This window comes from Siphateles boraxobius, unplaced genomic scaffold (genome assembly GCF_051911475.1).
Source record: "Siphateles boraxobius isolate OS27281-9 unplaced genomic scaffold, OSU_SipBor_1 61, whole genome shotgun sequence".
NCBI lineage: Eukaryota > Metazoa > Chordata > Actinopteri > Cypriniformes > Leuciscidae > Siphateles > Siphateles boraxobius.
In genome coordinates, this window is record NW_027509188.1 from 892,924 (window position 1) to 911,464 (window position 18,541).

General features: G+C 49.6%; 23 non-coding genes across 23 annotated transcripts; all 23 read left to right on the plus strand.

Annotated features, from left to right (window-relative positions):
• Positions 1 to 118: 118 nt before the first annotated feature.
• On the plus strand, positions 119 to 191 carry trnak-cuu (transfer RNA lysine (anticodon CUU)). The gene has a single exon. It is a non-coding gene; the product is annotated as a tRNA-Lys (tRNA).
• A 126-nt stretch (positions 192 to 317) lies between these two features.
• trnan-guu (transfer RNA asparagine (anticodon GUU)) lies at positions 318 to 391 on the plus strand. The gene has a single exon. It is a non-coding gene; the product is annotated as a tRNA-Asn (tRNA).
• A 1,302-nt stretch (positions 392 to 1,693) lies between these two features.
• On the plus strand, positions 1,694 to 1,766 carry trnak-cuu (transfer RNA lysine (anticodon CUU)). The gene has a single exon. It is a non-coding gene; the product is annotated as a tRNA-Lys (tRNA).
• Positions 1,767 to 1,892: 126 nt separating this feature from the next.
• On the plus strand, positions 1,893 to 1,966 carry trnan-guu (transfer RNA asparagine (anticodon GUU)). The gene has a single exon. It is a non-coding gene; the product is annotated as a tRNA-Asn (tRNA).
• A 1,361-nt stretch (positions 1,967 to 3,327) lies between these two features.
• Positions 3,328 to 3,400, plus strand: trnak-cuu (transfer RNA lysine (anticodon CUU)). Its single transcript has one exon. It is a non-coding gene; the product is annotated as a tRNA-Lys (tRNA).
• Positions 3,401 to 3,527: 127 nt separating this feature from the next.
• trnan-guu (transfer RNA asparagine (anticodon GUU)) lies at positions 3,528 to 3,601 on the plus strand. Its single transcript has one exon. It is a non-coding gene; the product is annotated as a tRNA-Asn (tRNA).
• Positions 3,602 to 4,959: 1,358 nt separating this feature from the next.
• trnak-cuu (transfer RNA lysine (anticodon CUU)) lies at positions 4,960 to 5,032 on the plus strand. The gene has a single exon. It is a non-coding gene; the product is annotated as a tRNA-Lys (tRNA).
• Positions 5,033 to 5,765: 733 nt separating this feature from the next.
• trnak-cuu (transfer RNA lysine (anticodon CUU)) lies at positions 5,766 to 5,838 on the plus strand. Its single transcript has one exon. It is a non-coding gene; the product is annotated as a tRNA-Lys (tRNA).
• A 126-nt stretch (positions 5,839 to 5,964) lies between these two features.
• On the plus strand, positions 5,965 to 6,038 carry trnan-guu (transfer RNA asparagine (anticodon GUU)). Its single transcript has one exon. It is a non-coding gene; the product is annotated as a tRNA-Asn (tRNA).
• Positions 6,039 to 7,964: 1,926 nt separating this feature from the next.
• Positions 7,965 to 8,037, plus strand: trnak-cuu (transfer RNA lysine (anticodon CUU)). The gene has a single exon. It is a non-coding gene; the product is annotated as a tRNA-Lys (tRNA).
• Positions 8,038 to 8,163: 126 nt separating this feature from the next.
• On the plus strand, positions 8,164 to 8,237 carry trnan-guu (transfer RNA asparagine (anticodon GUU)). Its single transcript has one exon. It is a non-coding gene; the product is annotated as a tRNA-Asn (tRNA).
• A 1,208-nt stretch (positions 8,238 to 9,445) lies between these two features.
• Positions 9,446 to 9,518, plus strand: trnak-cuu (transfer RNA lysine (anticodon CUU)). Its single transcript has one exon. It is a non-coding gene; the product is annotated as a tRNA-Lys (tRNA).
• Positions 9,519 to 9,644: 126 nt separating this feature from the next.
• Positions 9,645 to 9,718, plus strand: trnan-guu (transfer RNA asparagine (anticodon GUU)). Its single transcript has one exon. It is a non-coding gene; the product is annotated as a tRNA-Asn (tRNA).
• A 1,351-nt stretch (positions 9,719 to 11,069) lies between these two features.
• Positions 11,070 to 11,142, plus strand: trnak-cuu (transfer RNA lysine (anticodon CUU)). The gene has a single exon. It is a non-coding gene; the product is annotated as a tRNA-Lys (tRNA).
• A 126-nt stretch (positions 11,143 to 11,268) lies between these two features.
• On the plus strand, positions 11,269 to 11,342 carry trnan-guu (transfer RNA asparagine (anticodon GUU)). Its single transcript has one exon. It is a non-coding gene; the product is annotated as a tRNA-Asn (tRNA).
• A 1,208-nt stretch (positions 11,343 to 12,550) lies between these two features.
• On the plus strand, positions 12,551 to 12,623 carry trnak-cuu (transfer RNA lysine (anticodon CUU)). The gene has a single exon. It is a non-coding gene; the product is annotated as a tRNA-Lys (tRNA).
• A 126-nt stretch (positions 12,624 to 12,749) lies between these two features.
• Positions 12,750 to 12,823, plus strand: trnan-guu (transfer RNA asparagine (anticodon GUU)). The gene has a single exon. It is a non-coding gene; the product is annotated as a tRNA-Asn (tRNA).
• A 1,351-nt stretch (positions 12,824 to 14,174) lies between these two features.
• Positions 14,175 to 14,247, plus strand: trnak-cuu (transfer RNA lysine (anticodon CUU)). Its single transcript has one exon. It is a non-coding gene; the product is annotated as a tRNA-Lys (tRNA).
• A 126-nt stretch (positions 14,248 to 14,373) lies between these two features.
• trnan-guu (transfer RNA asparagine (anticodon GUU)) lies at positions 14,374 to 14,447 on the plus strand. Its single transcript has one exon. It is a non-coding gene; the product is annotated as a tRNA-Asn (tRNA).
• A 1,357-nt stretch (positions 14,448 to 15,804) lies between these two features.
• trnak-cuu (transfer RNA lysine (anticodon CUU)) lies at positions 15,805 to 15,877 on the plus strand. The gene has a single exon. It is a non-coding gene; the product is annotated as a tRNA-Lys (tRNA).
• Positions 15,878 to 16,003: 126 nt separating this feature from the next.
• On the plus strand, positions 16,004 to 16,077 carry trnan-guu (transfer RNA asparagine (anticodon GUU)). Its single transcript has one exon. It is a non-coding gene; the product is annotated as a tRNA-Asn (tRNA).
• Positions 16,078 to 17,434: 1,357 nt separating this feature from the next.
• Positions 17,435 to 17,507, plus strand: trnak-cuu (transfer RNA lysine (anticodon CUU)). The gene has a single exon. It is a non-coding gene; the product is annotated as a tRNA-Lys (tRNA).
• A 126-nt stretch (positions 17,508 to 17,633) lies between these two features.
• Positions 17,634 to 17,707, plus strand: trnan-guu (transfer RNA asparagine (anticodon GUU)). Its single transcript has one exon. It is a non-coding gene; the product is annotated as a tRNA-Asn (tRNA).
• Positions 17,708 to 18,541: the final 834 nt, after the last annotated feature.

The window sequence follows — 18,541 nt, forward strand, 5'->3', positions numbered from 1 at the left end:
CCTGACTTTACCCGCAAGAGGCTATGCCAACCCTGTGCGAAATGTGAGGCTCCCTTTCACGGGCACAATTTAGGAACAGATAATGGACGCGACGAGCCCGAAGCAGGTTACCTTAGTTGCCCGGCTAGCTCAGTCGGTAGAGCATGAGACTCTTAATCTCAGGGTCGTGGGTTCGAGCCCCACGTTGGGCGCATCTATTAGCCCTCTCTCTTCCCAACGGGGTCTCGGTTTCCAGCGTGGAAAGCGAGTCCACCATTGCCGGAAAAGTCCAGGTCTGCTTTTTTTTATAAGCTGACCCATGGACTGGCTGGCCGTAGGTCTCTGTGGCGCAATCGGACAGCGCGTTCGGCTGTTAACCGAAAGGTTGGTGGTTCGAGCCCACCCAGGGACGAATGGTGTTTTTCGTTGACGTCCGGCCATGCAACCACCAACAGTTTGCCTTCGGTAACCGCTCTCTCACTCGACAGACCGAAACGGGGGGACGAATGGTGTTTTTCGTTGACGGCCTGCCATGCAACCACCAACACAGCTGCAGAATTTAGCACACGTGTGTCCACTAACACATCCGTGTCATTTCGGACGCATGACACGATGTTTCTTGGCCCCTTTTAGCGTTTACAGCTTGGTCAGTTGCTTTGTGTCCAGAGAAGACAGCGGGTGTTGTGAAAGTTTACATCAGCTTATGTTTGCTGTGGCGCGTGGATGGAATACTCATGTTTTGTTCCTGGTGGTGGAGGCCTGTGTTCCAGAGTCGTCCTGCTCAAAACTCCTTTTAAAACACCATCGAGCATCCGTAATAACTTCCGACATTGATCGAACGTGGATTTTGTTCTCATAAGGAGGGCACCGGTAACTTGTAACCTATCAGGCTCTCAGGCATGAGGTCAATCGATTCGGCATAGGCCTATATGTACTAGCGTTTTTGATTCCGGTTGGAGGTTGTGTCCCTCCAACTCTTTGTTGTATGACTCACTTTTATCTTTGGATATTTGGAGAAGGTTGCCTTCGGTAACCGCTCTCTCACTCGACAGACCGAAACAGGGGGGACGAATGGTGTTTTTCGTTGACGTCCTGCCATGCAACCACCAACACAGCTGCGGAATTTAGCACACGTGTGTCCACTAACACATCCGTGTCATTTCGGACGCATGAAATGATGTTTCTTGGCCCTTTTAGCGTTTACAGCTTGGTCAGTTGCTTTGTGTTCAAAGAAGTCAGCGGGTGTTGTGAAAGTTTAAATCAGCTTATGTTTGCTGTGGCGCGTGGATGGAATGCTCATGTTTTGTTCCGGGTGGTGGAGGCCTGTGTTCCAGAGAGGTCCTGCTCAAAACTCCTTTTAAAACACCATCGAGCATCCGTAATAACTTCCGACATTGATCGAACGTGGATTTCGTTCTCATAAAGAGGGCACCGGTAACTTGTAACCTATCAGGCTCTCAGGCATCAGGTCAATCGATTCGGCATAGGATTATATGTCCTAGCGTTTTTGCTTCCGTTTGGAGGTTGTGTCCCTCCAACTCTTTGTTGTATGACTCACTTTTGCCTTTGGATATTTGGAGAAGGTTGCCTTCGGTAACCGCTCTCTCACTCGACAGACCGAAACGGAACTGTGCGAAATGTGAGGCTCCCTTTCACGGGCGCAATTTAGGCACAGATAATGGCCGCGACCAGCCCGAAGCAGGTCACCGCAGTTGCCCGGCTAGCTCAGTCGGTAGAGCATGAGACTCTTAATCTCAGGGTCGTGGGTTCGAGCCCCACGTTGGGCGCATCTATTAGCTCTCTCTCTTCCCAACGGGGTCTCGGTTTCCAGCGTGGAAAGCGAGTCCACCATTGCCGGAAAAGTCCAGGTCTGCTTTTTTTTATAAACTGACCCATGGACTGGCTGGCCGTAGGTCTCTGTGGCGCAATCGGACAGCGCGTTCGGCTGTTAACCGAAAGGTTGGTGGTTCGAGCCCACCCAGGGACAAATGGTGTTTTTTGTTGACGTCCGGCCATGCAACCACCAACACAGCTGCAGAATTTAGCACACGTGTGTCCATGACTCACTTTTATCTTTGGATATTTGGAGAAGTTTGCCTTCGGTAACCGCTCTCTCACTCGACAGACCGAAACGGGGGGACGAAAGGTGTTTTTCGTTGACGTCCTGCCATGCAACCACCAACACAGCTGCAGAATTTAGCACACGTGTGTCCACTAACACATCCGTGTCATTTCGGACGCATGAAACGACGTTTCTTGGCCCTTTTAGCGTTTACAGCTTGGTCAGTTGCTTTGTGTTCAAAGAAGACAGCGGGTGTTGTGAAAGTTTACATCAGCTTATGTTTGCTGTGGCGCGTGGATGGAATGCTCATGTTTTGTTCCGGGTGGTGGAGGCCTGTGTTCCAGAGAGGTCCTGCTCAAAACTCCTTTTAAAACACCATCGAGCATCCGTCTTAACTTCCGACATTGATCGAACGTGGATTCGTTCTCATAAAGAGGGCACCGGTAACTTGTAACCTATCAGGCTCTCAGGCATCAGGTCAATCGATTCGGCATAGGATTATATGTGCTAGCGTTTTTGCTTCCGTTTGGAGGTTGTGTCCCTCCAACTCTTTGTTGTATGACTCACTTTTGCCTTTGGATATTTGGAGAAGGTTGACTTCGGTAACCGCTCTCTCACTCGACAGACCGAAACGGGGGGACGAATGGTGTTTTTCGTTGACGTCCTGCCATGCAACCACCAACACAGCTGCAGAATTTAGCACACGTGTGTCCACTAACACATCCGTGTCATTTCGGACGCATGAAACGACGTTTCTTGGCCCTTTTAGCGTTTACAGCTTGGTCAGCTGCTTTGTGTTCAAAGAAGACAGCGGGTGTTGTGAAAGTTTACATCAGCTTATGTTTGCTGTTGCGCGTGGATGGAATGCTCATGTTTTGTTCCGGGTGGTGGAGGCCTGTGTTCCAGAGAGGTCCTGCTCAAAACTCCTTTTAAAACACCATCGAGCATCCGTAATAACTTCCGACATTGATCGAACGTGGATTTCGTTCTCATAAAGAGGGCACCGGTAACTTGTAACCTATCAGGCTCTCAGGCATCAGGTCAATCGATTCGGCATAGGATTATATGTGCTAGCGTTTTTGCTTCCGTTTGGAGGTTGTGTCCCTCCAACTCTTTGTTGTATGACTCACTTTTGCCTTTGGATATTTGGAGAAGGTTGCCTTCGGTAACCGCTCTCTCACTCGACAGACCGAAACGGAACTGTGCGAAATGTGAGGCTCCCTTTCACGGGCGCAATTTAGGCACAGATAATGGCCGCGACCAGCCCGAAGCAGGTCACCGCAGTTGCCCGGCTAGCTCAGTCGGTAGAGCATGAGACTCTTAATCTCAGGGTCGTGGGTTCGAGCCCCACGTTGGGCGCATCTATTAGCCCTCTCTCTTCCCAACGGGGTCTCGGTTTCCAGCGTGGAAAGCGAGTCCACCATTGACGGAAAAGTCCAGGTCTGCTTTTTTTTTATAAACTGACCCATGGACTGGCTGGCCGTAGGTCTCTGTGGCGCAATCGGACAGCGCGTTCTGCTGTTAACCGAAAGGTTGGTGGTTCGAGCCCACCCAGGGACGAATGGTGTTTTTCGTTGACGTCCGGCCATGCAACCACCAACACAGCTGCAGAATTTAGCACACGTGTGTCCACTAACACATCCGTGTCATTTCGGACGCATGACACGACATTTCTTGGCCCCTTTTAGCGTTTACAGCTTGGTCAGTTGCTTTGTGTTCAGAGAAGACAGCGGGTGTTGTGAAAGTTTACATCAGCTTATGTTTGCTGTGGCGCGTGGATGGAATACTCATGTTTTGTTCCTGGTGGTGGAGGCCTGTGTTCCAGAGTCGTCCTGCTCAAAACTCCTTTTAAAACACCATCGAGCATCCGTAATGACTTCCGACATTGATCGAACGTGGATTTTGTTCTCATAAGGAGGGCACCGGTAACTTGTAACCTATCAGGCTCTCAGGCATGAGGTCAATCGATTCGGCATAGGCCTATATGTACTAGCGTTTTTGATTCCGGTTGGAGGTTGTGTCCCTCCAACTCTTTGTTGTATGACTCACTTTTATCTTTGGATATTTGGAGAAGTTTGCCTTCGGTAACCGCTCTCTCACTCGACAGACCGAAACAGGGGGGACGAATGGTGTTTTTCGTTGACGTCCTGCCATGCAACCACCAACACAGCTGCAGAATTTAGCACACGTGTGTCCACTAACACATCCGTGTCATTTCGGACGCATGAAACGACGTTTCTTGGCCCTTTTAGCGTTTACAGCTTGGTCAGTTGCTTTGTGTTCAGAGAAGACAGCGGGTGTTGTGAAAGTTTACATCAGCTTATGTTTGCTGTGGCACGTGGATGGAATGCTCATGTTTTGTTCCGGGTGGTGGAGGCCTGTGTTCCAGAGAGGTCCTGCTCAAAACTCCTTTTAAAACACCATCGAGCATCCGTCATAACTTCCGACATTGATCGAACGTGGATTTCATTCTCATAAAGAGGGCACCGGTAACTTGTAACCTATCAGGCTCTCAGGCATCAGGTCAATCGATTCGGCATAGGATTATATGTGCTAGCGTTTTTGCTTCCGTTTGGAGGTTGTGTCCCTCCAACTCTTTGTTGTATGACTCACTTTTGCCTTTGGATATTTGGAGAAGGTTGACTTCGGTAACCGCTCTCTCACTCGACAGACCGAAACGGAACTTTAGCTCTGGGTTGTGCATATTATTGGCCTGCTCTACTGGGTCAAATTGTATCCCCCAACAACAGATATGGCTCAAACAAACAAAGTACACTCTAAGCCTACCTCTAGGCTTAACCCTGACTTTACCCGCAAGAGGCTATGCCAAGCCTGTGCGAAATGTGAGGCTCCCTTTCACGGGCGCAATTTAGGCACAGATACTGGCCGCGACCAGCCCGAAGTAGGTCACCGCAGTTGCCGGGCTAGCTCAGTCGGTAGAGCATGAGACTCTTAATCTCAGGGTCGTGGGTTCGAGCCCCACGTTGGGCGCATCTATTAGCCCTCTCTCTTCCCAACGGGGTCTCGGTTTCCAGCGTGGAAAGCGAGTCCACCATTGCCGGAAAAGTCCAGGTCTGCTTTTTTTTATAAGCTGACCCATGGACTGGCTGGCCGTAGGTCACAGCTGCAGAATTTAGCACACGTGTGTCCACTAACACATCCGTGTCATTTCGGACGCATGACACGATGTTTCTTGGCCCCTTTTAGCGTTTACAGCTTGGTCAGTTGCTTTGTGTCCAGAGAAGACAGCGGGTGTTGTGAAAGTTTACATCAGCTTATGTTTGCTGTGGCGCGTGGATGGAATGCTCATGTTTTGTTCCGGGTGGTGGAGGCCTGTGTTCCAGAGAGGTCCTGCTCAAAACTCCTTTTAAAACACCATCGAGCATCCGTAATAACTTCCGACATTGATCGAACGTGGATTTCGTTCTCATAAAGAGGGCACCGGTAACTTGTAACCTATCAGGCTCTCAGGCATCAGGTCAATCGATTCGGCATAGGATTATATGTGCTAGCGTTTTTGCTTCCGTTTGGAGGTTGTGTCCCTCCAACTCTTTGTTGTATGACTCACTTTTGCCTTTGGATATTTGGAGAAGGTTGCCTTCGGTAACCGCTCTCTCACTCGACAGACCGAAACGGAACTGTGCGAAATGTGAGGCTCCCTTTCACGGGCGCAATTTAGGCACAGATAATGGCCGCGACCAGCCCGAAGCAGGTCACCGCAGTTGCCCGGCTAGCTCAGTCGGTAGAGCATGAGACTCTTAATCTCAGGGTCGTGGGTTCGAGCCCCACGTTGGGCGCATCTATTAGCCCTCTCTCTTCCCAACGGGGTCTCGGTTTCCAGCGTGGAAAGCGAGTCCACCATTGCCGGAAAAGTCCAGGTCTGCTTTTTTTTATAAACTGACCCATGGACTGGCTGGCCGTAGGTCTCTGTGGCGCAATCGGACAGCGCGTTCGGCTGTTAACCGAAAGGTTGGTGGTTCGAGCCCACCCAGGGATGAATGGTGTTTTTCGTTGACGTCCGGCCATGCAACCACCAACACAGCTGCAGAATTTAGCACACGTGTGTCCACTAACACATCCGTGTCATTTCGGACGCATGACACGACGTTTCTTGGCCCCTTTTAGCGTTTACAGCTTGGTCAGTTGCTTTGTGTTCAGAGAAGACAGCGGGTGTTGTGCAAGTTTACATCAGCTTATGTTTGCTGTGGCGCGTGGATGGAATACTCATGTTTTGTTCCTGGTGGTGGAGGCCTGTGTTCCAGAGAGGTCCTGCTCAAAACTCCTTTTAAAACACCATCGAGCATCCGTAATAACTTCCGACATTGATCGAACGTGGATTTTGTTCTCATAAGGAGGGCACCGGTAACTTGTAACCTATCAAGCTCTCAGGCATGAGGTCAATCGATTCGGCATAGGCCTATATGTACTAGCGTTTTTGATTCCGGTTGGAGGTTGTGTCCCTCCAACTCTTTGTTGTATGACTCACTTTTATCTTTGGATATTTGGAGAAGTTTGCCTTCGGTAACCGCTCTCTCACTCGACAGACCGAAACGGGGGGACGAAAGGTGTTTTTCGTTGACGTCCTGCCATGCAACCACCAACACAGCTGCAGAATTTAGCACACGTGTGTGCTAAAATTTAGCACACATCCGTGTCATTTCGGACGCATGAAACGACGTTTCTTGGCCCTTTTAGCGTTTACAGCTTGGTCAGTTGCTTTGTGTTCAAAGAAGACAGCGGGTGTTGTGAAAGTTTACATCAGCTTATGTTTGCTGTGGCGCGTGGATGGAATGCTCATGTTTTGTTCCGGGTGGTGGAGGCCTGTGTTCCAGAGAGGTCCTGCTCAAAACTCCTTTTAAAACACCATCGAGCATCCGTCTTAACTTCCGACATTGATCGAACGTGGATTCGTTCTCATAAAGAGGGCACCGGTAACTTGTAACCTATCAGGCTCTCAGGCATCAGGTCAATCGATTCGGCATAGGATTATATGTGCTAGCGTTTTTGCTTCCGTTTGGAGGTTGTGTCCCTCCAACTCTTTGTTGTATGACTCACTTTTGCCTTTGGATATTTGGAGAAGGTTGACTTCGGTAACCGCTCTCTCACTCGACAGACCGAAACGGGGGGACGAATGGTGTTTTTCGTTGACGTCCTGCCATGCAACCACCAACACAGCTGCAGAATTTAGCACACGTGTGTCCACTAACACATCCGTGTCATTTCGGACGCATGAAACGACGTTTCTTGGCCCTTTTAGCGTTTACAGCTTGGTCAGTTGCTTTGTGTTCAAAGAAGACAGCGGGTGTTGTGAAAGTTTACATCAGCTTATGTTTGCTGTGGCGCGTGGATGGAATGCTCATGTTTTGTTCCGGGTGGTGGAGGCCTGTGTTCCAGAGAGGTCCTGCTCAAAACTCCTTTTAAAACACCATCGAGCATCCGTCATAACTTCCGACATTGATCGAACGTGGATTTCATTCTCATAAAGAGGGCACCGGTAACTTGTAACCTATCAGGCTCTCAGGCATCAGGTCAATCGATTCGGCATAGGCCTATATGTACTAGCGTTTTTGCTTCCGTTTGGAGGTTGTGTCCCTCCAACTCTTTGTTGTATGACTCACTTTTGCCTTTGGATATTTGGAGAAGGTTGACTTCGGTAACCGCTCTCTCACTCGACAGACCGAAACGGAACTTTAGCTCTGGGTTGTGCATATTATTGGCCTGCTCTACTGGGTCAAATTGTATCCCCCAACAACAGATATGGCTCAAACAAACAAAGTACACTCTAAGCCTACCTCTAGGCTTAACCCTGACTTTACCCGCAAGAGGCTATGCCAAGCCTGTGCGAAATGTGAGGCTCCCTTTCACGGGCGCAATTTAGGCACAGATACTGGCCGCGACCAGCCCGAAGCAGGTCACCGCAGTTGCCCGGCTAGCTCAGTCGGTAGAGCATGAGACTCTTAATCTCAGGGTCGTGGGTTCGAGCCCCACGTTGGGCGCATCTATTAGCCCTCTCTCTTCCCAACGGGGTCTCGGTTTCCAGCGTGGAAAGCGAGTCCACCATTGCCGGAAAAGTCCAGGTCTGCTTTTTTTTATAAGCTGACCCATGGACTGGCTGGCCGTAGGTCTCTGTGGCGCAATCGGACAGCGCGTTCGGCTGTTAACCGAAAGGTTGGTGGTTCGAGCCCACCTAGGGACGAATGGTGTTTTTCGTTGACGTCCGGCCATGCAACCACCAACACAGATGCAGAATTTAGCACACGTGTGTCCACTAACACATCCGTGTCATTTCGGACGCATGACACGACGTTTCTTGGCCCCTTTTAGCGTTTACAGCTTGGTCAGTTGCTTTGTGTTCAGAGAAGACAGCGGGTGTTGTTAAAGTTTACATCAGCTTATGTTTGCTGTGGCGCGTGGATGGAATACTCATGTTTTGTTCCTGGTGGTGGAGGCCTGTGTTCCAGAGAGGTCCTGCTCAAAACTCCTTTTAAAACACCATCGAGCATCCGTAATAACTTCCGACATTGATCGAACGTGGATTTTGTTCTCATAAGGAGGGCACCGGTAACTTGTAACCTATCAGGCTCTCAGGCATGAGGTCAATCGATTCGGCATAGGCCTATATGTACTAGCGTTTTTGATTCCGGTTGGAGGTTGTGTCCCTCCAACTCTTTGTTGTATGACTCACTTTTATCTTTGGATATTTGGAGAAGTTTGCCTTCGGTAACCGCTCTCTCACTCGACAGACCGAAACGGGGGGACGAATGGTGTTTTTCGTTGACGTCCTGCCATGCAACCACCAACACAGCTGCAGAATTTAGCACACGTGTGTCCACTAACACATCCGTGTCATTTCGGACGCATGAAACGACGTTTCTTGGCCCTTTTAGCGTTTACAGCTTGGTCAGTTGCTTTGTGTTCAAAGAAGACAGCGGGTGTTGTGAAAGTTTACATCAGCTTATGTTTGCTGTGGCGCGTGGATGGAATGCTCATGTTTTGTTCCGGGTGGTGGAGGCCTGTGTTCCAGAGAGGTCCTGCTCAAAACTCCTTTTAAAACACCATCGAGCATCCGTCTTAACTTCCGACATTGATCGAACGTGGATTTCGTTCTCATAAAGAGGGCACCGGTAACTTGTAACCTATCAGGCTCTCAGGCATCAGGTCAATCGATTCGGCATAGGATTATATGTGCTAGCGTTTTTGCTTCCGTTTGGAGGTTGTGTCCCTCCAACTCTTTGTTGTATGACTCACTTTTGCCTTTGGATATTTGGAGAAGGTTGCCTTCGGTAACCGCTCTCTCACTCGACAGACCGAAACGGAACTGTGCGAAATGTGAGGCTCCCTTTCACGGGCGCAATTTAGGCACAGATAATGGCCGCGACCAGCCCGAAGCAGGTCACCGCAGTTGCCCGGCTAGCTCAGTCGGTAGAGCATGAGACTCTTAATCTCAGGGTCGTGGGTTCGAGCCCCACGTTGGGCGCATCTATTAGCCCTCTCTCTTCCCAACGGGGTCTTGGTTTCCAGAGTGGAAAGCGAGTCCACCATTGCCGGAAAAGTCCAGGTCTGCTTTTTTTTATAAGCTGACCCATGGACTGGCTGGCCGTAGGTCTCTGTGGCGCAATCGGACAGCGCGTTCGGCTGTTAACCGAAAGGTTGGTGGTTCGAGCCCACCCAGGGACGAATGGTGTTTTTCGTTGACGTCCGGCCATGCAACCACCAACACAGCTGCAGAATTTAGCACACGTGTGTCCACTAACACATCCGTGTCATTTCGGACGCATGACACGATGTTTCTTGGCCCCTTTTAGCGTTTACAGCTTGGTCAGTTGCTTTGTGTCCAGAGAAGACAGCGGGTGTTGTGAAAGTTTACATCAGCTTATGTTTGCTGTGGCGCGTGGATGGAATACTCATGTTTTGTTCCTGGTGGTGGAGGCCTGTGTTCCAGAGTCGTCCTGCTCAAAACTCCTTTTAAAACACCATCGAGCATCCGTAATAACTTCCGACATTGATCGAACGTGGATTTTGTTCTCATAAGGAGGGCACCGGTAACTTGTAACCTATCAGGCTCTCAGGCATGAGGTCAATCGATTCGGCATAGGCCTATATGTACTAGCGTTTTTGATTCCGGTTGGAGGTTGTGTCCCTCCAACTCTTTGTTGTATGACTCACTTTTATCTTTGGATATTTGGAGAAGTTTGCCTTCGGTAACCGCTCTCTCACTCGACAGACCGAAACAGGGGGGACGAATGGTGTTTTTCGTTGACGTCCTGCCATGCAACCACCAACACAGCTGCAGAATTTAGCACACGTGTGTCCACTAACACATCCGTGTCATTTCGGACGCATGAAACGACGTTTCTTGGCCCTTTTAGCGTTTACAGCTTGGTCAGTTGCTTTGTGTTCAGAGAAGACAACGGGTGTTGTGAAAGTTTACATCAGCTTATGTTTGCTGTGGCGCGTGGATGGAATGCTCATGTTTTGTTCCGGGTGGTGGAGGCCTGTGTTCCAGAGAGGTCCTGCTCAAAACTCCTTTTAAAACACCATCGAGCATCCGTCATAACTTCCGACATTGATCGAACGTGGATTTCGTTCTCATAAAGAGGGCACCGGTAACTTGTAACCTATCAGGCTCTCAGGTCAATCGATTCGGCATAGGATTATATGTGCTAGCGTTTTTGCTTCCGTTTGGAGGTTGTGTCCCTCCAACTCTTTGTTGTATGACTCACTTTTGCCTTTGGATATTTGGAGAAGGTTGCCTTCGGTAACCGCTCTCTCACTCGACAGACCGAAACGGAACTTTAGCTCCGGGTTGTGCATATTATTGGCCTGCTCTACTGGGTCAAATTGTATCCCCCAACAACAGATATGGCTCAAACAAACAAAGTACACTCTAAGCCTACCTCTAGGCTTAACCCTGACTTTACCCGCAAGAGGCTATGCCAAGCCTGTGCGAAATGTGAGGCTCCCTTTCACGGGCGCAATTTAGGCACAGATAATGGATGCGACCAGCCCGAAGCAGGTCACCGCAGTTGCCCGACTAGCTCAGTCGGTAGAGCATGAGACTCTTAATCTCAGGGTCGTGGGTTCGAGCCCCACGTTGGGCGCATCTATTAGCCCTCTCTCTTCCCAATGGGGTCTCGGTTTCCAGCGTGGAAAGCGAGTCCACCATTGCCGGAAAAGTCCAGGTCTGCTTTTTTTTATAAGCTGACCCATGGACTGGCTGGCCGTAGGTCTCTGTGGCGCAATCGGACAGCGCGTTCGGCTGTTAACCGAAAGGTTGGTGGTTCGAGCCCACCCAGGGACGAATGGTGTTTTTCATTGACGTCCGGCCATGCAACCACCAACACAGATGCAGAATTTAGCACACGTGTGTCCACTAACACATCCGTGTCATTTCGGACGCATGACACGACGTTTCTTGGCCCCTTTTAGCGTTTACAGCTTGGTCAGTTGCTTTGTGTTCAGAGAAGACAGCGGGTGTTGTGAAAGTTTACATCAGCTTATGTTTGCTGTGGCGCGTGGATGGAATACTCATGTTTTGTTCCTGGTGGTGGAGGCCTGTGTTCCAGAGAGGTCCTGCTCAAAACTCCTTTTAAAACACCATCGAGCATCCGTAATAACTTCCGACATTGATCGAACGTGGATTTTGTTCTCATAAGGAGGGCACCGGTAACTTGTAACCTATCAGGCTCTCAGGCATGAGGTCAATCGATTCGGCATAGGCCTATATGTACTAGCGTTTTTGATTCCGGTTGGAGGTTGTGTCCCTCCAACTCTTTGTTGTATGACTCACTTTTATCTTTGGATATTTGGAGAAGTTTGCCTTCGGTAACCGCTCTCTCACTCGACAGACCGAAACGGGGGGACGAATGGTGTTTTTCGTTGACGTCCTGCCATGCAACCACCAACACAGCTGCAGAATTTAGCACACGTGTGTCCACTAACACATCCGTGTCATTTCGGACGCATGAAACGACGTTTCTTGGCCCTTTTAGCGTTTACAGCTTGGTCAGTTGCTTTGTGTTCAAAGAAGACAGCGGGTGTTGTGAAAGTTTACATCAGCTTATGTTTGCTGTGGCGCGTGGATGGAATGCTCATGTTTTGTTCCGGGTGGTGGAGGCCTGTGTTCCAGAGAGGTCCTGCTCAAAACTCCTTTTAAAACACCATCGAGCATCCGTCTTAACTTCCGACATTGATCGAACGTGGATTCCGTTCTCATAAAGAGGGCACCGGTAACTTGTAACCTATCAGGCTCTCAGGCATCAGGTCAATCGATTCGGCATAGGATTATATGTGCTAGCGTTTTTGCTTCCGTTTGGAGGTTGTGTCCCTCCAACTCTTTGTTGTATGACTCACTTTTGCCTTTGGATATTTGGAGAAGGTTGCCTTCGGTAACCGCTCTCTCACTCGACAGACCGAAACGGAACTGTGCGAAATGTGAGGCTCCCTTTCACGGGCGCAATTTAGGCACAGATAATGGCCGCGACCAGCCCGAAGCAGGTCACCGCAGTTGCCCGGCTAGCTCAGTCGGTAGAGCATGAGACTCTTAATCTCAGGGTCGTGGGTTCGAGCCCCACGTTGGGCGCATCTATTAGCCCTCTCTCTTCCCAACGGGGTCTCGGTTTCCAGAGTGGAAAGCGAGTCCACCATTGCCGGAAAAGTCCAGGTCTGCTTTTTTTTATAAGCTGACCCATGGACTGGCTGGCCGTAGGTCTCTGTGGCGCAATCGGACAGCGCGTTCGGCTGTTAACCGAAAGGTTGGTGGTTCGAGCCCACCCAGGAACGAATGGTGTTTTTCGTTGACGTCCGGCCATGCAACCACCAACACAGCTGCAGAATTTAGCACACGTGTGTCCACTAACACATCCGTGTCATTTCGGACGCATGACACGATGTTTCTTGGCCCCTTTTAGCGTTTACAGCTTGGTCAGTTGCTTTGTGTCCAGAGAAGACAGCGGGTGTTGTGAAAGTTTACATCAGCTTATGTTTGCTGTGGCGCGTGGATGGAATACTCATGTTTTGTTCCTGGTGGTGGAGGCCTGTGTTCCAGAGTCGTCCTGCTCAAAACTCCTTTTAAAACACCATCGAGCATCCGTAATAACTTCCGACATTGATCGAACGTGGATTTTGTTCTCATAAGGAGGGCACCGGTAACTTGTAACCTATCAGGCTCTCAGGCATGAGGTCAATCGATTCGGCATAGGCCTATATGTACTAGCTTTTTTGATTCCGGTTGGAGGTTGTGTCCCTCCAACTCTTTGTTGTATGACTCACTTTTATCTTTGGATATTTGGAGAAGTTTGCCTTCGGTAACCGCTCTCTCACTCGACAGACCGAAACAGGGGGGACGAATGGTGTTTTTCGTTGACGTCCTGCCATGCAACCACCAACACAGCTGCAGAATTTAGCACACGTGTGTCCACTAACACATCCGTGTCATTTCGGACGCATGAAACGACGTTTCTTGGCCCTTTTAGCGTTTACAGCTTGGTCAGTTGCTTTGTGTTCAGAGAAGACAACGGGTGTTGTGAAAGTTTACATCAGCTTATGTTTGCTGTGGCGCGTGGATGGAATGCTCATGTTTTGTTCCGGGTGGTGGAGGCCTGTGTTCCAGAGAGGTCCTGCTCAAAACTCCTTTTAAAACACCATCGAGCATCCGTCATAACTTCCGACATTGATCGAACGTGGATTTCGTTCTCATAAAGAGGGCACCGGTAACTTGTAACCTATCAGGCTCTCAGGTCAATCGATTCGGCATAGGATTATATGTGCTAGCGTTTTTGCTTCCGTTTGGAGGTTGTGTCCCTCCAACTCTTTGTTGTATGAATCACTTTTGCCTTTGGATATTTGGAGAAGGTTGCCTTCGGTAACCGCTCTCTCACTCGACAGACCGAAACGGAACTTTAGCTCCGGGTTGTGCATATTATTGGCCTGCTCTACTGGGTCAAATTGTATCCCCCAACAACAGATATGGCTCAAACAAACAAAGTACACTCTAAGCCTACCTCTAGGCTTAACCCTGACTTTACCCGCAAGAGGCTATGCCAAGCCTGTGCGAAATGTGAGGCTCCCTTTCACGGGCGCAATTTAGGCACAGATAATGGATGCGACCAGCCCGAAGCAGGTCACCGCAGTTGCCCGACTAGCTCAGTCGGTAGAGCATGAGACTCTTAATCTCAGGGTCGTGGGTTCGAGCCCCACGTTGGGCGCATCTATTAGCCCTCTCTCTTCCCAATGGGGTCTCGGTTTCCAGCGTGGAAAGCGAGTCCACCATTGCCGGAAAAGTCCAGGTCTGCTTTTTTTTATAAGCTGACCCATGGACTGGCTGGCCGTAGGTCTCTGTGGCGCAATTGGACAGCGCGTTCGGCTGTTAACCGCAAGGTTGGTGGTTCGAGCCCACCCAGGGACGAATGGTGTTTTTCGTTGACGTCCGGCCATGCAACCACCAACACATCTGCAAAATTTAGCACACGTGGGTCCACTAACACATCCGTGTCATTTCGGACGCATGACACGACGTTTCTTGGCCCCTTTTAGCGTTTACAGCTTGGTCAGTTGCTTTGTGTTCAGAGAAGACAGCGGGTGTTGTGAAAGTTTACATCAGCTTATGTTTGCTGTGGCGCGTGGATGGAATACTCATGTTTTGTTCCTGGTTGTGGAGGCCTGTGTTCCAGAGAGGTCCTGCTCAAAACTCATTTTAAAACACCATCGAGCATCCGTAATAACTTCCGACATTGATCGAACGTGGATTTTGTTCTCATAAGGAGGGCACCGGTAACTTGTAACCTCTCAGGCTCTCAGGCATGAGGTCAATCGATTCGGCATAGGCCTATATGTACTAGCGTTTTTGATTCCGGTTGGAGGTTGTGTCCCTCCAACTCTTTGTTGTATGACTCACTTTTATCTTTGGATATTTGGAGAAGTTTGCCTTCGGTAACCGCTCTCTCACTCGACAGACCGAAACGGGGGGACGAATGGTGTTTTTCGTTGACGTCCTGCCATGCAACCACCAACACAGCTGCAGAAATTAGCACACGTGTGTCCACTAACACATCCGTGTCATTTCGGACGCAGGAAACGACGTTTCTTGGCCCTTTTAGCGTTTACAGCTTGGTCAGTTGCTTTGTGTTCAAAGAAGACAGCGGGTGTTGTGAAAGTTTACAGCAGCTTATGTTTGCTGTGGCGCGTGGATGGAATGCTCATGTTTTGTTCCGGGTGGTGGAGGCCTGTGTTCCAGAGAGGTCCTGCTCAAAACTCCTTTTAAAACACCATCGAGCATCCGTAATAACTTCCGACATTGATCGAACGTGGATTTCGTTCTCATAAAGAGGGCACCGGTAACTTGTAACCTATCAGGCTCTCAGGCATCAGGTCAATCGATTCGGCATAGGATTATATGTGCTAGCGTTTTTGCTTCCGTTTGGAGGTTGTGTCCCTCCAACTCTTTGTTGTATGACTCACTTTTGCCTTTGGATATTTGGAGAAGGTTGCCTTCGGTAACCGCTCTCTCACTCGACAGACCGAAACGGAACTTTAGCTCCGGGTTGTGCATATTATTGGCCTGCTCTACTGGGTCAAATTGTATCCCCCAACAACAGATATGGCTCAAACAAACAAAGTACACTCTAAGCCTACCTCTAGGCTTAACCCTGACTTTACCCACAAGAGGCTATGCCAAGCCTGTGCCAAATGTGAGGCTCCCTTTCACGGGCGCAATTTAGGCACAGATAATGGCCGCAACCAGCCCGAAGCAGGTCACCTTAGTTGCCCGGCTAGCTCAGTCGGTAGAGCATGAGACTCTTAATCTCAGGGTCGTGGGTTCGAGCCCCACGTTGGGCGCATTTATTAGCCCTCTCTCTTCCCAACGGGGTCTCGGATTCCAGCGTGGAAAGCGAGTCCACCATTGCCGGAAAAGTTCAGGTCTGCTTTTTTTTATAAGCTGACCCATGGACTGGCTAGCCGTAGGTCTCTGTGGCGCAATCGGACAGCGCGTTCGGCTGTTAACCGAAAGGTTGGTGGTTCGAGCCCACCCAGGGACGAATGCTGTTTTTCGTTGACGTCCGGCCATGCAACCACCAACACAGCTGCAGAATTTAGCACACGTGTGTCCACTAACACATCCGTGTCATTTCGGACGCATGACACGATGTTTCTTGGCCCCTTTTAGCGTTTACAGCTTGTTCAGTTGCTTTGTGTCCAGAGAAGACAGCGGGTGTTTTGAAAGTTTACATCAGCTTATGTTTGCTGTGGGGCGTGGATGGAATACTCATGTTTTGTTCCTGGTGGTGGAGGCCTGTGTTCCAGAGTCGTCCTGCTCAAAACTCCTTTTAAAACACCATTGAGCATCCGTAATAACTTCCGACATTGATCGAACGTGGATTTTGTTCTCATAAGGAGGGCACCGGTAACTTGTAACCTATCAGGCTCTCAGGCATGAGGTCAATCGATTCGGCATAGGCCTATATGTACTAGCGTTTTTGATTCCGGTTGGAGGTTGTGTCCCTCCAACTCTTTGTTGTATGACTCACTTTTATCTTTGGATATTTGGAGAAGTTTGCCTTCGGTAACCGCTCTCTCACTCGACAGACCGAAACGGGGGGACGAATGGTGTTTTTCGTTGACGTCCTGCCCTGCAACCACCAACACAGCTGCAGAATTTAGCACACGTGTGTCCACTAACACATCCGTGTCATTTCGGACGCATGAAACGACGTTTCTTGGCCATTTTAGCGTTTACAGCTTGGTCAGTTGCTTTGTGTTCAAAGAAGACAGCGGGTGTTGTGAAAGTTTACATCAGCTTATGTTTGCTGTGGCGCGTGGATGGAATGCTCATGTTTTGTTCCGGGTGGTGGAGGCCTGTGTTCCAGAGAGGTCCTGCTCAAAACTCCTTTTAAAACACCATCGAGCATCCGTCTTAACTTCCGACATTGATCGAACGTGGATTTCGTTCTCATAAAGAGGGCACCGGTAACTTGTAACCTATCAGGCTCTCAGGCATCAGGTCAATCGATTCGGCATAGGATTATATGTGTTAGCGTTTTTGCTTCCGTTTGGAGGTTGTGTCCCTCCAACTCTTTGTTGTATGACTCACTTTTGCCTTTGGATATTTGGAGAAGGTTGCCTTCGGTAACCTCTCACTCACTCGACAGACCGAAACGGAACTTTAGCTCCGGGTTGTGCATATTATTGGCCTGCTCTACTGGGTCAAATTGTATCCCCCAACAACAGATATGGCTCAAACAAACAAAGTACACTCTAAGCCTACCTCTAGGCTTAACCCTGACTTTACCCGCAAGAGGCTATGCCAACCCTGTGCGAAATGTGAGGCTCCCTTTCACGGGCACAATTTAGGAACAGATAATGGACGCGACGAGCCCGAAGCAGGTTACCTTAGTTGCCCGGCTAGCTCAGTCGGTAGAGCATGAGACTCTTAATCTCAGGGTCGTGGGTTCGAGCCCCACGTTGGGCGCATCTATTAGCCCTCTCTCTTCCCAACGGGGTCTCGGTTTCCAGCGTGGAAAGCGAGTCCACCATTGCCGGAAAAGTCCAGGTCTGCTTTTTTTTATAAGCTGACCCATGGACTGGCTGGCCGTAGGTCTCTGTGGCGCAATCGGACAGCGCGTTCGGCTGTTAACCGAAAGGTTGGTGGTTCGAGCCCACCCAGGGACGAATGGTGTTTTTCGTTGACGTCCGGCCATGCAACCACCAACAGTTTGCCTTCGGTAACCGCTCTCTCACTCGACAGACCGAAACGGGGGGACGAATGGTGTTTTTCGTTGACGTCCGGCCATGCAACCACCAACACAGCTGCAGAATTTAGCACACGTGTGTCCACTAACACATACGTGTCATTTCGGACGCATGAAACGACGTTTCTTGGCCCTTTTAGCGTTTACAGCTTGGTCAGTTGCTTTGTGTTCAAAGAAGACAGCGGGTGTTGTGAAAGTTTACATCAGCTTATGTTTGCTGTGGCGCGTGGATGGAATGCTCATGTTTTGTTCCGGGTGGTGGAGGCCTGTGTTCCAGAGAGGTCCTGCTCAAAACTCCTTTTAAAACACCATCGAGCATCCGTCATAACTTCCGACATTGATCGAACGTGGATTTCGTTCTCATAAAGAGGGCACCGGTAACTTGTAACCTATCAGGCTCTCAGGCATCAGGTCAATCGATTCGGCATAGGATTATATGTGCTAGCGTTTTTGCTTCCGTTTGGAGGTTGTGTCCCTCCAACTCTTTGTTGTATGACTCACTTTTGCCTTTGGATATTTGGAGAAGGTTGACTTCGGTAACCGCTCTCTCACTCGACAGACCGAAACGGAACTTTAGCTCCGGGTTGTGCATATTATTGGCCTGCTCTACTGGGTCAAATTGTATCCCCCAACAACAGATATGGCTCAAACAAACAAAGTACACTCTAAGCCTACCTCTAGGCTTAACCCTGACTTTACCCGCAAGAGGCTATGCCAAGCCTGTGTGAAATGTGAGGCTCCCTTTCACGGGCGC